Consider the following 14,065-nt stretch of genomic DNA (forward strand, 5'->3'; position numbering starts at 1 on the left):
AACACTGCTGGGGAGCCTCTCAGAGCCCTTATAACAGCCCAGCAGGGAGACTGCTGCCACGAGGCACGTGAGGGAGGCGACCTTCCCAAGTCCCAGTGTCCCCTGGAAAAAGACAGCCTCCAACTCCCCACCCCTGAGGTGAAAGACTCACTCAGGACTGGGGTCAAGAGTACAAATTAATTTTTTTTTCCATCAAAACAAGCATGCAGCAGGCATGCTTGCCCAGCATCTCAATAGATGCTCGTGGTGGTTAATTAGAAGAATGTTGCTGAACAAAGACAACTAAATAATTGTGTGTTTCATAGAATTTTATTCCACAGCTAGTATGTCTTAAAAATAGCACCCACCATATAAGAGTTTTTCATTCATTCAAATCATGTCTGAGAAACAGCACATCTCTACAGCAATACTTCATCGACTGCAGGAAGAAAGGGGCTCTGGGAGATGGTAGGTGCTCCCCAGAGTACGAGCTGGGCGATAGAGACTTCTGCTCAGACCTCCCCCTTTAAGCCTCCAGAGAAGGGACACAGGGCCATCCTGCATGGCCCACCCCAGGGTTCTGTCACCTGTCATACTATTTATTCCTCTGCAGTATGGAAAATATTGAGGTGGCACCATCCTAACCAGAAACTTCCCATCCCAGAGAAGATCATTAGCCAATCTGGGGACCACACAGACTCAGCATCCATGCATGCCCAGGACTGTGCTGACCAGTCTCTAGGAAAGTCCATCAAATCCTGTCTATGACCCTTAGCGTCTTCCTGGCTGGGGTCAGCCTGTGGTCCCCCACAGTCATTCCCCAGCGTAAATGCCTTGTTGGACCACCCTGGAAAACCACAGAGAGTGGAAACAGCACTAGAGAGGGCACAAGAGAGATTCTCTGCTTCTATCTCTGCCTCTAACCCACTGCAGGACCCTAATTCAGCTTCTCAAGGTTTCAGAGTCCTGATCTGTAACATGATGAGACTGAGTCAGATGCTGGGAATTAATGCATTTTCAGGTATAGTGGTCCACTTGGAGACTAAGCCTCCAAAAGGTTCTAATGGACCAGGAATAGAACAAGAGGACAACAACCTCCCAGGCCAAAATACCCCATTTGTTTGTATTCCAATTGGCTGGCTGTCTACCAGACTTCTCATGATGGCACTGCATTGAGACTCAGAGTCATCACTGGTCTATTAATACCCCAGGATCTTTTTTGTTCCCATTCATACACCATTAGTTTAGCCTCTGTTTCTTTGCTACAGTGATTTTTCACCAACTATTCACAGAAAGCCCCAAATGCCACAGAGAAGTGAATTTTGCACATTTATTCCAACTCGGACATTATCTCTTTTCTTGAAAACTATCCAAAGTGGCAAGCAGATGTCTTTCCTCAGTGGATTATCAAGGAAGAGACAGCAGGAATCCAGATCACAGGTCCTCAAGGGAGGAAGCTTCTGGAAGCCAGGCCATCAAGGAGGCTTCCTCAGTCCCAGAAGGCAGGAAACAGGCCAACCTCCTGGAGATTCAAATGGGAAGGGCAAAAAACAGGATCAGGAAACAAGCGTCAGCAAAGAGAGGCTGGCAGGACAGGCACTGCCCATCTGAGGAGCAGCCCAGATGAGCACAATGGCTGTTTTCTGCCAGTCAGCACCCACTCGTCCTACTTTTCATAACTGTCCATGGTCCCTGTTTGCAATTTCACCTCCCCTTTAGAGTGTCCCAACTCGTACCCCTTCAGTTGCCCAAGGGAAAGCATAATCTAGGCCCATCAGTGAACTGAGCCCCTGGGTATGGTGACCAGTTCAGGGATGAGCATGTGACCTAGGTTGGCATCAACCAGAATGACTCCCAGGATCTGTGCAGGAACTTCCAAGAAGTGAATCTCCCTGTTTGTGTTGTATCAGGACAACGGACCTACTGATGGTGATGGGAGAACATGCGGCCAACCCAGAGGAAGTGGGGCCGAAAGACAGAAAGACACTGAGTCACACATCCAGCCCACTGCACCCAGTCACACCTGAAACCAGCACCACAACATACTTGAACTGCATGGGTAAGGACACACACACATGTTTGTGTGTCTATATGTATTGATTTTGCTTCCTGTCACTCAAAACTGAAATAGTTGGAATGGATGTAGCCATCAGCTCAGGCTGGAGAGAAGAGAAAGTACTAGACTAGAGTGTTAGATTAACCTGGTCTCTGATCCCAGCACTGCCACATGTTAGCTGGGCGAGTTAGAATAAGCCACTGACCTTCGACAAGCCTGCTTCCTCATCTACAAAATGGACATAATAATTCATGGATTGATGTATGTGTAAGCACAGGCTCCTTGAATACTGGCAGAATCTGTGGCATTTGTGCTTGATGCTGTGGGAGACACTGAAGCACTCTGGACAGAGAATGCACTCTACGGGAAAAGTGATTTATGGTCATTATCCTGGACTCTGTACCAGCAGATGTACAGAGGCGAGGGGCACTGGAAGCCCACTGTGTGACAGTGGGGAAGAGGCAGCAAAGCCCACTGGCCCAGTGTCAGATACTGAGAGCGGAGGCCTCTCCAGCATGGACCACACTGCCCAGTGCTGACAAAGAAGTTGCTTGCACCTCCACGGCCTATTCCCTGTAAAATAAATGACCCCTGCCCCTTTTCTCCAGAAGATGTTGAGAATTAATGATGAGCTCTACAAACTACTTGGTATCCCCTGCAAAAAGCCGCTGTATGGCTATAAGGGGGTGATTAATTTTTTCTCTTTAAATGTCTCAGTATCATTTGCCAAAACAATGATTTATTATTTAGACAACCTTTATATTTCCAAGGGGCTTTAAAATCATTTATAGTGGAGAATGAAATAAAAATGATTAGGGCCCTGAAAAACAGGGGTAGTGAGGAAACACAGAAGGAAGTGAGGGTTATTCATCCAGAAGCAGAGAAGGCAGATGAAGGACACAGCAAGAACTGTCAGTTATATGAAGAACAGTGCCACTGAGGAGAGGCCTGACTCTTCTCCCTGCCTGATGAGGGGGAAAGACATGGGAAGAGAGATGCACTGTACCCCAACTTCCAGAGGCTAGACATCAAGGTGACAATGGGAAGCTGGAGAGGGTGTGGAGAAGGGAACCCTCCTCCACTGTTGGTGGGAATGTAAGTTGAGGCACCACTATGGAGAACAATATGGAGGTTTCTCAGAAAATCAAAAATAGAACTACCATATGATTGAGCAACTCTACTCCTGGGCAAATATCCAAACAAAAATACCAATCAAAAAGATACATGCATCCCCGTGTTTATAGCAGCACTATTCACAACAGCCAAGACATGGAAGCAACCTAATTCCCATAGACAGATGAATAAAGATATGGTACATATACACAATGGAATACTACTCAGCCATAAAAAAGAATGAAATAATTGCATTTGCAGCAACAGTGGATGCAATTAGAGATTATCATACTAAGGGAAGTAAGTCAGAAAGAGAAAGACAATTACCATGTGATATCACTTGTACATGGAATCTAAAATATGACACAAATGAACCTGTCTATGAAATGGAAACAGATTCACAGACATAGAAAACAAATCTGTGGTTGCCAAGGGGGAGTGGGTTGCAGGAGGGGTGGAGCTTGCAGTGCAAGAGATTGGGGTTAGCAGATGTGAGTTTTTATATAGAGAGAGTGGATAAACGACATGGTCCTACCACAAAGCACAGAGAACTATATTCAATATTCTATGACAACCCATAATGGAAAATAATATTTTAAAAGAATATATATTATATAATCTATATAAATCTGAATCACTTTGCTGTATAGCAGAAATTAACACAATATTGTAAGTCAACTATACTTCAATAAAAAATATTTGAACAATGACAACAGGAAGAACTTCCTAAATATATACTCATTCTAAGCACCATATCTAAAAATGTTTTCATTGCCTTTTACGATATAATATTATCTGTGGGGAAATACAATATGGAAAGACAATGCAGATACAAAGAAAGACATCTTCAGGGAATGAGAAGACGAATAAAGGGGGAGTAAACTGAGAGTGAGAAGGCAAATGTAATTCTTCTTTAAGTAAGACAAAGGTAAAAACAGTGAACACTGTATCCCATGGGCCAACCCATGGGGGAAGGTGGGGAGCAGACGCTATTCATACACAGGGGAAGCACGGAGGTCTACTGGAGGGTGATGGACTGAGTAAGAACCACCAACTTGAACTCCTTTCCTGATGAAAGTTTTCCTAAGCCACTAAATCATGCTGTGTCTCTATTTCAGTAAGGCGCTTCATGAAATGGTGCATCAGATGGAGAAGCGGAGGCCAAGACAAGTACAAATTGGTGGATTCACAGCTGGCAGAATAATAGTACCCAAAGAGGGCCCCCTGGAAGCAGCATTTCCTGTGAGACTTCACAGGCTCAGTGCTCTCTGGCATTTTTATCAACCGCTTGGATGAAACTCTGCAAAGGGACATTCATCCAACCTCAATTGCTGGGAGACTCAGCCAAAACCAACCAGATAAAATGAACGGTCCTGCATGCCGAGGTTCAAAACCATCCCATTGGAGCTGCAGCAGATCCGGCCTCACTGGCATGTTAAACTGCAGATGAACAGCCAGGCTCCTGTGACTGATGGCGGATCCCCACACTCCCCACACACCCTCCTGACATCAGGATTCACCCACAGGCTGGCCACTGACTGTCTTCTGGTTTTGAAGGTCAGAGGCCTTGCACTTTAGGGCCCACCACAGGGCCAGTCACCTGAATGACTGTCATCTCTGAGCCTGGACTGAGTTTCATCTCACATGACATATTCAAGTCATTGTGTGTGTCCCTGTGAGTACTGTGTGTAACAGTTGCCCTGGAAATGGAGCAGCTGGTGATGATGATGATGATGATGATGATGCTTCATTTCATGCCACAATTCTGCAGGTTGGCTGGGCTCAGCAGGGTAGTTCTCACTGAGGGTCACTCAGGAGCTGCAGTCTGTTGGCAGGGTCTACGGTCACCTCTACCAAGCTTGATGCTCAAATGGCTGGACATACACCTGGAACCCCTCCACGTGGCTTCCCCATGTGGCTTGGGCATCTTATAACATGGCAACTGGGTTCCCAGCATAAGCATCCTAACAGCTAGAGTTCCCAGACATCCAGGTGGAAGCTGCGAGATGCTGATGACCTAGCTTTGGAAGGTCCATCACTTCTGCCACATTTTATCAGTGGTGAAACTCACTGAGACCAGTCCAGACTCCAGGGAAGGGGAATTTGATTCTGTGCCGGTGCAGTCCCACTGCCAAAGAGCATGTGGGATGGAAGATGTTGTTGCAGCCCTCTTTGAACAACATAATCAGCTACAGCTTTTAACAACATGGAACACTGCAATGAGAATGATTCCAACTGGCAAAAGGATCCAGGGCTCTCGGGTCACATGGTTGGAACTCCAGACCTAGTGCCTTTCAGCCCCAGCATATTCAGCATCTGGGCTCAACCACCCAGTCTCCTTCCAGAAACCCACTTGCCTTCCAGTACTTGACCCCCGATTGCCCTTTCTCCACTGTCATCCCCAGCCTGCTATGCCATGTTGGCAGGAATTAATCCCCTCCCTATGCTGGGCACACAAGGAACCAATCATCACTCAGCCAACTGCAATGCCCCAGGATTACAAAACAAAAAAACAAGAAAAGAAAAATTAAAAAGTATTGTCCTTTTAGCAAACAGTCAAAGAAAACTTTTAGAGAAATCAAATTTGTTTTTGGCAATTCTGTGACTTTGCAAGCAGAAGCATTCAGTGGTTTATCAAGCCCCTATATTTGCTTGTATTTGCTCTGAAGATCAGTGTATCTCCCTTGGAGAAAGCTGATGCTGCGGGAGGGTGGGTGGCAGGCCTGCACAGCTGGGCTAATGGATCATGTTTTATATCCTCTCTGCCATGGCTTCCCATGTTCCTGCCTTGTCTCTCTGCTGAGCCAGGCATCTGTCTGTGACAGCACAGCCTGTTGCCACAAAAACTGATGCTATCCCCAACTTCTGACTTCAGGCAATAAAATGTCTTTGGGTTTACAATTTCCTGCGAGGGCCTCAGTGTGAGTCTTCCCATAGTTAGTGCTCAATGGGAAACTTACTAGCTTTTAGAATATTCATCATATTCCTTACCACCAATGGCCTCAGGGGAATAGGAGAAAGAATCCTACCCTCGGCGGGGGGCGGTGGGGGGGGGTGGCGCCCAGAAATGGCTCTGGTGTTACCTTAGCCAAGTTGGGCCTTAGTTTCTCTATCTGTAAAATGAAAAGGAGGATGCTTAGCCTTTGGGGTTACCTGTCACAGAGCCTGCAAGGAAGGCAGACACTCAACAGGCAAGCCTTCTCTTCCCCAAGACCTCAGAGCTCTGTTTTAAAGAACCTGTGTGGCCTGAATCAGTAGGAATCCTGGCAGATACTGGGGACTGGCAATGGGGGCTAGAAATTCTGAGCATCGGAGAGGACTAACTAACTCTGAGCCCCTTTGCCCTCTCTCCCTTTTTCCTCTGTCCTCACTCTCTGCTTCTCCAGCGTTCTGCAAGGTGTTTCTGCCTAGAAGGGGCCCAGTGAAGCAGAAGAAGCTTATCCTCAGCCACACCCGTCTCCTCCTCTTCCTCGCTCCTTTCCTCCTCCTTCAGCACTTCCTTCCCTCCCACACTCCATAATCCAGAGCCTGACCCTCCTTTAGTCTGGGAAGACCTGCCTCCCACCATCCCAGGGCACTCATCTGTCAGCCTGGGCAGCCCCATCTGGGAAGAACCCACCCTGCGGGCAGCTTTGAACGGAGGTGCAGGCACTGCTCTGGGCTCCCTTATGCCCCCAGCAGGCATGGCCTGGTTTCTCTGGGACACCTTGCTCCTTCCAATCCCCAAGTCCAGGGTGACCTCCTGCTCCCTTTCGATTCTCCCTTGTGCAAGCTCCACCCGACTCCTTTCATTAAGCCCACTGCTCACAGAAGACATCTCTCATCTGGGAGAGCTTCCTCTGCAGTTGTATTCTGGAAGCTTCTCTCTGAATTTACTTCCTCCATCAAGGAGGCAGGTGAGTCACTTGCATCAGTTCATCATTTCTCCTGAGAGACTTAATGACTTTTAAGCAAAAACAATTAACTGAGAAGCCACAGGCCCAGGCCTTTCAACCCAGTGCTGGGTGCTTGGGGGTACAGGGAATTGGGAAGCTGGTTGGTCCCACTGCAGGGCAAGGGATGGCCCAGTGCCCTCCATCAAGGGCAATTCTGTTTCCTCCCTAGCTGGATGGGAGGCCAGAGTGCAGGTCTTGCTGAGTCTGGCCCCAAGGTGGACAGTCTAGCTGCCTTTTTGCCAAGTCAACCTCCCACACAGCTCACTGATCCCCATGCACTCTGCCAGCAATTCTGAGGACACAAATCTCTTCCAAGGTGATTGAAAACAATCTTTTTTTTTTAATTTTTTTTGAAAACAACAAAATTTGCTATGTAGAAACAGAAGGGTCCCTGATGTAACTAATCTGTCATCTTTGCAAAATGAGGCAAAATAAAAAAGGACCATACGTTGGTGAGGGGTGGCTCACTAGAGCAAGGTGGGGAGAAGGTGGAAAGGTTCTGCCTTTGGAAACACACACTATGGAATATCCTACAATTTTAAATAAGAATCACAGGTGTTCCTGAAGTTTCAGGGCCAGGTTCTGACTTTAGGGGGCAAATTCTTTTGCAAGAGGAATGAGAAAGGGAAGCATGTACGCTGGCTACTGCCCCCACCCCACCAGCCTGCACACACCATCAGCCTGACATCTCAGCTCACCTGCAGCCAGGTGGGAGTGAAGGATGACCAGTATCAAGGGTGAGAGACACCAGTCTCTGGCAAGTCTAGGCTAGGAGGATGTCCGTGGAATTTGCCCATGTCTGGAGACAGCCCTGAAATCTCCTGTGTGGGGACATGGCTGGTGGGGACCAGGAGTTGTGTGGCCAGGAGACTGTGTTCCAGGCAGGAGGGGAGTGGGGGGGGGAAGGAAGTGTGTCTGCCAGCTGAAGCAGTCCTTTACACAGGGACCCAAGAACCCAGCAAAGCACAAAGATCCCCCCAGCTTCCACACCAGTTCCCAAACTGGTAACACCCTGTTAGCCCTGCCTGTCCCATTTTAACAGTCTTTACCTATCCATTTACTCTATGTTCTCCTGAGATGCTGCCTTAGAGGGGGCTGCTCTATTCTTAGCTTGTGGCCCCCAATTCTGAGTGCCAGAGATGCAGTTTCAATCCCTGGGTTGGGAAGATCCCCTGGAGAAGGAGATGACAACCCTCTCCAATATTCTTGCCGGGAAAATCCCATGGACAGAGGAGCCTGGTGAGCTATACATAGTCCATGGGGTCACAAAGAGTCGGACACAACTGAGCGACTAAGCACACACAGAACCTACCTCCTTGCCTCCAACTGTCCCAAACACAGGGAGAAAAGGGACACAGAAAGGCGGGACCCTAGGGGCAGGACAAATAGTGCCAGATGCCCCCAGCCCCCAGCCCCACCATCCACGCCCCAGCCTCGTTCCCATAAAGAGAAGCACTGTTTCTATCCACATTAGAACTTGTCCTGCCCAAGAATCCTTAGAGAAAGAGACAGATGTCCACCTTGGAACTCTCACAGGGCTGTGCCCCCATCGCCTCTGATCTGGGAATGTCTGCCTCCTTCTGAATTTAGTCTTCTTGGGCTACACAATCCAGCCTTCAAGTATTTTAGGTTTTTTAATTTCACATTTTATCTTGTCCACTTGGGCTTTTACCGTTTTTTTTTTTTTTTTTCACAGTAATTGTTATCACTCTCTTTATCTTTACTTAACCTTTTTTCACTTGCACTAATTCTTTCTGGCAATTAGTTCCCTGGTTTTGCCATTTTACTATCATTTTTAAAATTCCATATCTTCTTAATTCAAATACCTTTTCTTCATTTTAAAAATCAGTGCTCCCTCTGAAGGCTTATCTGATCTCTCTGCTCCTATTTCCCAGCAGCGGGAGCAGCCAGCCGGTGCAGACGTTCGGAGGCGGGCAGGCCGGGAGTGCCAGGAGAAGAGGGGGCAGCAGGTGGGGGGGGGGCACATTGCAGACGGTCAGACACACATAAATACATGAAAAGCAACTACCGAGAAGAGCTGGTGAAGAAGCGCTTGGGCCCTGGTCTCCTCTAAGTGGAATAACCTGCATCACTTTTGGCCTGTGATCAGAGAGCTCAGCCCCCATGATCTGAAGAGTTACCCCTGAGCATCTCTTCCTCCACTGCATCAAGGCAGCCAGTTGCCAGTCTAAGGGGAGGCTCGCTGGAAGGATGGAGGGAAGGAAGGAAAGGAACGGGGAGGGACAAAGGGAGGGAGGAGTATCCTGAGCCCTCCTGGTGGATAAGCCTGTCCGAAACGGGGAGGCGTCGCCCCTCTCCCCAGACTGCAGAAAGGCCATGGTACAGCGGCAGGCACATACCTGCTCTCTAAACCTGAGCCCTCTTCCCAGATAGATGCTCACTCCATTTCCCAGATCCTGTCCAGCTGGGACCAGGAGAGGAGAGGCAGTGAGGTGTCACCTCCAGGCTGGGAAGGTAAGAACGGGTGGACTCCTCCTCCACCAGCACCAGTCCCGCCACTGGCCTCCAGGGACCGTGATGCGAGAAGGAAACACACATTTATCTCGTCAGGTGACAGGTTTGGAGTCAGCTGTTAAGGCGATTAGCGGACATCGACCAAATCAGACATTGTCACCAGAGGTGTCCATCTGTCCTCAAGCTGTGCCCACCCTGGTGAGGCTCAGACAGGAGGTGGGAAAGGCAAGGCTGGGCTGGAGACAGAGGTGAGAGTGTCTGTTACACGGAAGCCCCATTAGGGCAGAGAGGACAGAATGGGGCTGCATGAGCTCGGGGCAGGGCAGCCGCCTTGCCCACAAGCAGGAGGGTCTGAGCTGCTGCGGGAGGCAGGATATGGGTGGGAAGGGCAACCTAGCTTCTCCAAGCAGAACCCCCAGGCTGCAGCCTTGAGGAGGGGAAAGAAGGATGCATCTACTGAGTACCCACTACTCACCTAGCACTGCACCAGGCACTGGACATGTGTCATCTCACTCCCTACTGAAGCTCCTACAAGGGGGTCTTGCTCATTCCCATTTTACAGAGGAGTTGACTGTCCAAGGCTTTCTGGGACAGAGCATCTCACGTGCAGCAGCTCCAATTCCTAGTCAATAATCTCTTACTGGTTAGAGGGCAGGAGCAATTCCTACACAATAATTCTTTCTGCTTAAAGAGCAGGAGGTTGGACCCCATCGACCCCAAATGAAGACAGGGATGCAGTCTTTGAGACCACCCAGCACATACCACTGCACCTCCCTGTGGGTGGGAATAATGTCTGCTGGCCCCCTGTGCAGAGCACCGAGGCACAGACAGTAGGAGGACCCAGCCCCAGCCCTCAATGTCCAGGAAAAGGAGGGACGCACACCCAAGGGAAAACCCCAATTTACCATGGGAATGGTAAGACAGAGGTGTGTTTCTGCCTTCCCACCTTGCATTCACCATGTTCAGTTCAGAGCTCACCTCTGCCACCTCTCCTGTTTGGTACCCCACATACAGACCCATTTCTGTCCTCTCAGACAGCCCTCTCTGTGCCAGTGCTGGCCCCTAAGCATCCTTTGGTGTCTGAAGATTAAATGCGCCCCACCTCCCACTCCACCCTGTTTCCAGCCAGGCTACCTGTTCTCTTCTGCTCCTCGGCCTCTGCTCAACCTATTTGCCCTAAAACACAGTCATGTGAGAGGAGAGGCCAGATGGGTAGAAGACTCCTGGGGGACCATATCACTGTCCCCAGTCGCAAGGGCCCACCACGGTCAGGTCACACATCAGAAGCCAAGACATCCCCCACACCTTCTGCTACTGCCTGTCAGGCTCTTAGGGCACCAGGGACTTCTGATCTCATTACTCCAGAGTTGAACACAAGTTTCTCACCTGTGGAATGATGTTCAAAGAACAGTAAAATCTACCACAATGGTTTGGGAATCTTCCAGAAATGTGAGATGGTCATTTGGGATACATCCCGTGCCTGGTTATGCCTTTCCTTTCCACATCCTTCCTCCCCATGTGGCCCTTGGCCACAGAGTCAGGGGCACAGACAGCCCCACAAGCTCAGGTGAGCCAGGAATGAGGCAGAGAGGGACACTTGAGGGACACTTGTTTGAGGAGTAGATGGATGGGAGCTCAGCCCTGGGACCTTGAGAGGTATCTGTGAACCAGGCTAGATGTGAAAGCAAGCCCCCGCCTGTCACCCTGCCCTCCCATCCTCTGCTAGGTGGTGGGGTCTTAGACTTGGTCCCCACTATAGGGATGACCACTTGGCCCCCAGAATCAATTGCACCCACTATTATGGTAGAGGTGGCTTGCATCTCCAGAGTGTGGCCAGTTCTGGAAAGAGCATCTCATGTGCAGTGGCTCCAATTCCTACTCAATAACCTCTTACTAGGGACCTCAGAGGGCAGGAGGGTGGACCCCATCAACCCCATTAGACGGGCTGAGGTGACTTTCCAAGGTCATGGCAGCCAGTCCTCTGCCTCCAGTACCACACCTCTGCTGTTGAAGCACACCTTCAGTGTGAGGCCAAGGAGGGGCCCTGTGTGGACCCTCCACCATGACAGGGAAACGAGTGCCACCCAGTACAACTGGAACCCACCACACACATCCACCTCCAGCTCCAGTGCTCTTTCTAGCTGAGCCAAGAGCCACACTGGCCATAAGTCCAAGAAGAGAGCATCAGGGCGTCCGGCCTTTAAGGGATGAAAGTACTGTGCAAACTCCAGAGCGGCCGGATGGACATTCCATGCTGAGGACAGCAAGTGCTCGAGAGCACTCTCCAGCACCCTCAGTTCCCAGGGCCACAGAGAGAGAGGCCAAGGCAGACTGAGACCCTCAAACTTCATTTTAAAACGTTTTTATTTACAGAAATAGGCAGCCAACCCACAGGCTAGAGTTTGAAGATTTGATTTTCTTTAAACTGCATTAAAATATTTATTTTGGTTCCTGAGTTTTTGATGCCCCCTTAAATTTGCACGCCTCACTCCTCTGATCCTAGCCCCAGGACTGTGCTTCCCTACCCCTACAAACATGAATCCTGGTCTAGCAAGAAGAAATCCTGGAGACAGGATGGGAAAGGGAACGGTGAGCCACACGCTCTCCTTACTTGCCTGGGCTGCGGGATCTTCACCCTGACGCGCTCACTGGGGGTTAGTGACACGGAAGCCCTGCGGCTGTGATTCCTGGTCGTGATGTCAGCTAATTAACCTCACCCCAGCACACACACCCGTGTATCAACTTTCCAGAGACAATTGGAGCCGACAGGACAGAAGCACATACCAGCAATGTAAGGTCCACACAAGGTCTTAGTCGGCAGGGTAAAGACTTAGGGATCAGCTTGCTGGAGGAGGTGGCCTGGAGGTCTGCACTAAACAAAGAGACATTGTGAAGAAGTGAGAATACTAACAGCTAAGCAGGTTGCCTCATTTATCTTTCACCACAATCTGAAGAGGTAAGGGGTACTGTCCCCACTTACCAGATGAGCTTAGCGAGGTAAGTAGCCCAGGGTCAGAGATGGAACCTCACTTCAGGCTTGTCTGACTATAGCATTCTCCTAAAGTGCTCCAGAAAACAAAACAAAATAATTCCATCTGTTAAGGAAGCAACTTGGGGAAAAAAACCTGAGAGACAAGAGGCCAAGGACCAGACGCAGAAGGTGCAGTGGTTCCATCACTTACCTGTTACTGAATTGTGCTGAGTCTCAACTCCCAACCTCCCCTACCCCTCAAAAAATATGTGCTGATAAATAAACATGGTAAAATACTCAACAATTGTTGAAACTGGGTGGTCAGCTATGGATGTTCACTGCACTATGATTTGTCTTTACTTTCAGAAATATTCATAATAAATTGGGAAAAAATAAAATGGCCACAGGTCAAAACTGATATATGACCCCATCAAAAAAAGTCCCTGGCATGAAAATAGCTGAATTAAAAATAGCTACATCAGACAGCTGCAGCAACCTTCTCCTGGCATTGTGAGAATATAAATTGGTTCAGCCTTTTGGAGGGTAACTTGCAACATCCATCAAACTTTTAAACAAGACACATTTTATAAAAAAACTCTTTATTTTCAAATGATAGCAATTACACAAGAAAGTGTCATGAATAGACCCTGATGCAGCCTGACCCTGAGATACCAGTTTTTAATGTTTTGCCACATTTGCTTTTTATTCTCTACACATGTATTTTAGAGTATGAGAATATAATCGATGCCATATATGCTTTTGCATTATGTATACACTTATTACAGGACACACACACACTCATTTGCTTGTTTTCTTCCCGAGTCATCTGAGAACAAGGTGCATACATGAGGAGAAAAAGGATATTCTCTTACTTGGCCACAGTGTACACATGTATGCTAAGTCGTCAGTCGTGTCCAACCCTTTGCAGCCCTATGGACTATAGCCCTCCAGGTTTCTCTGTCCATGGGATTCACCAGGCAAGAATACTGCAGTGGGTTGCCATGCCCTCCTGCAGGGGATTGTCCCACTCCAGGGATTGAACCCATGACTCCTGCAGCTCCTGCATCACAGGTGGGTTCTTTACCACTAAGCCACCGGGGAAGCCCATCTGACCACAATACAGTTGCTAAATTTGGAAATTTTAACATTGTGATGATATTTTTATCTAATGAGACCCTTTCCCTTAATTTGGGGAGTTCATTGTCAACTATCCAAATACCGTGATTTAGAACAATTTCTTTACCAGGGTATAGTAAAGGATGTGTTCTATTTACTTGTCATGTCTCTTTGGTCTTCAGCAATCTGGAGCAATTCCTTTTTTAAAAAATGTTCAAAAAATTATTTGTTAAATTGTTTAAAGAGGCTACTTCCCTGATGCAAGAGTCTTAAAGCCTAGGGCTCGGGTTGAGGCAGATCTGAATACAGTTCTTTCGAGGCAGGGCCTGAGATTCTGCATTTCCCACAAGCTCCCAGGTAAGGCCCATGCTCTGGCTGGCATACCACGTGCTGAGTATGAGGTCAGAGAAGACACAGCTG

At 48.5% G+C, this 14,065-nt stretch overlaps 1 protein-coding gene and 1 long non-coding RNA gene across 2 annotated transcripts in view; both read right to left on the reverse strand.

Annotated features, from left to right (window-relative positions):
• The window catches only part of EPHB1 (EPH receptor B1), a 463,088-nt gene that overhangs the window by 430,077 nt on the left and 18,946 nt on the right, over positions 1 to 14,065 (reverse strand). The window lies entirely within an intron of this gene.
• Positions 294 to 9,789, reverse strand: LOC123334813. The gene is made up of 2 exons (XR_006552954.1): positions 9,444 to 9,789; positions 294 to 1,501 (listed from the first exon to the last, which is right to left on the reverse strand). It is a non-coding gene; the product is annotated as an uncharacterized LOC123334813 (long non-coding RNA).

Source organism: Bubalus bubalis, chromosome 1 (assembly GCF_019923935.1).
Source record: "Bubalus bubalis isolate 160015118507 breed Murrah chromosome 1, NDDB_SH_1, whole genome shotgun sequence".
NCBI classification, from domain to species: domain Eukaryota; kingdom Metazoa; phylum Chordata; class Mammalia; order Artiodactyla; family Bovidae; genus Bubalus; species Bubalus bubalis.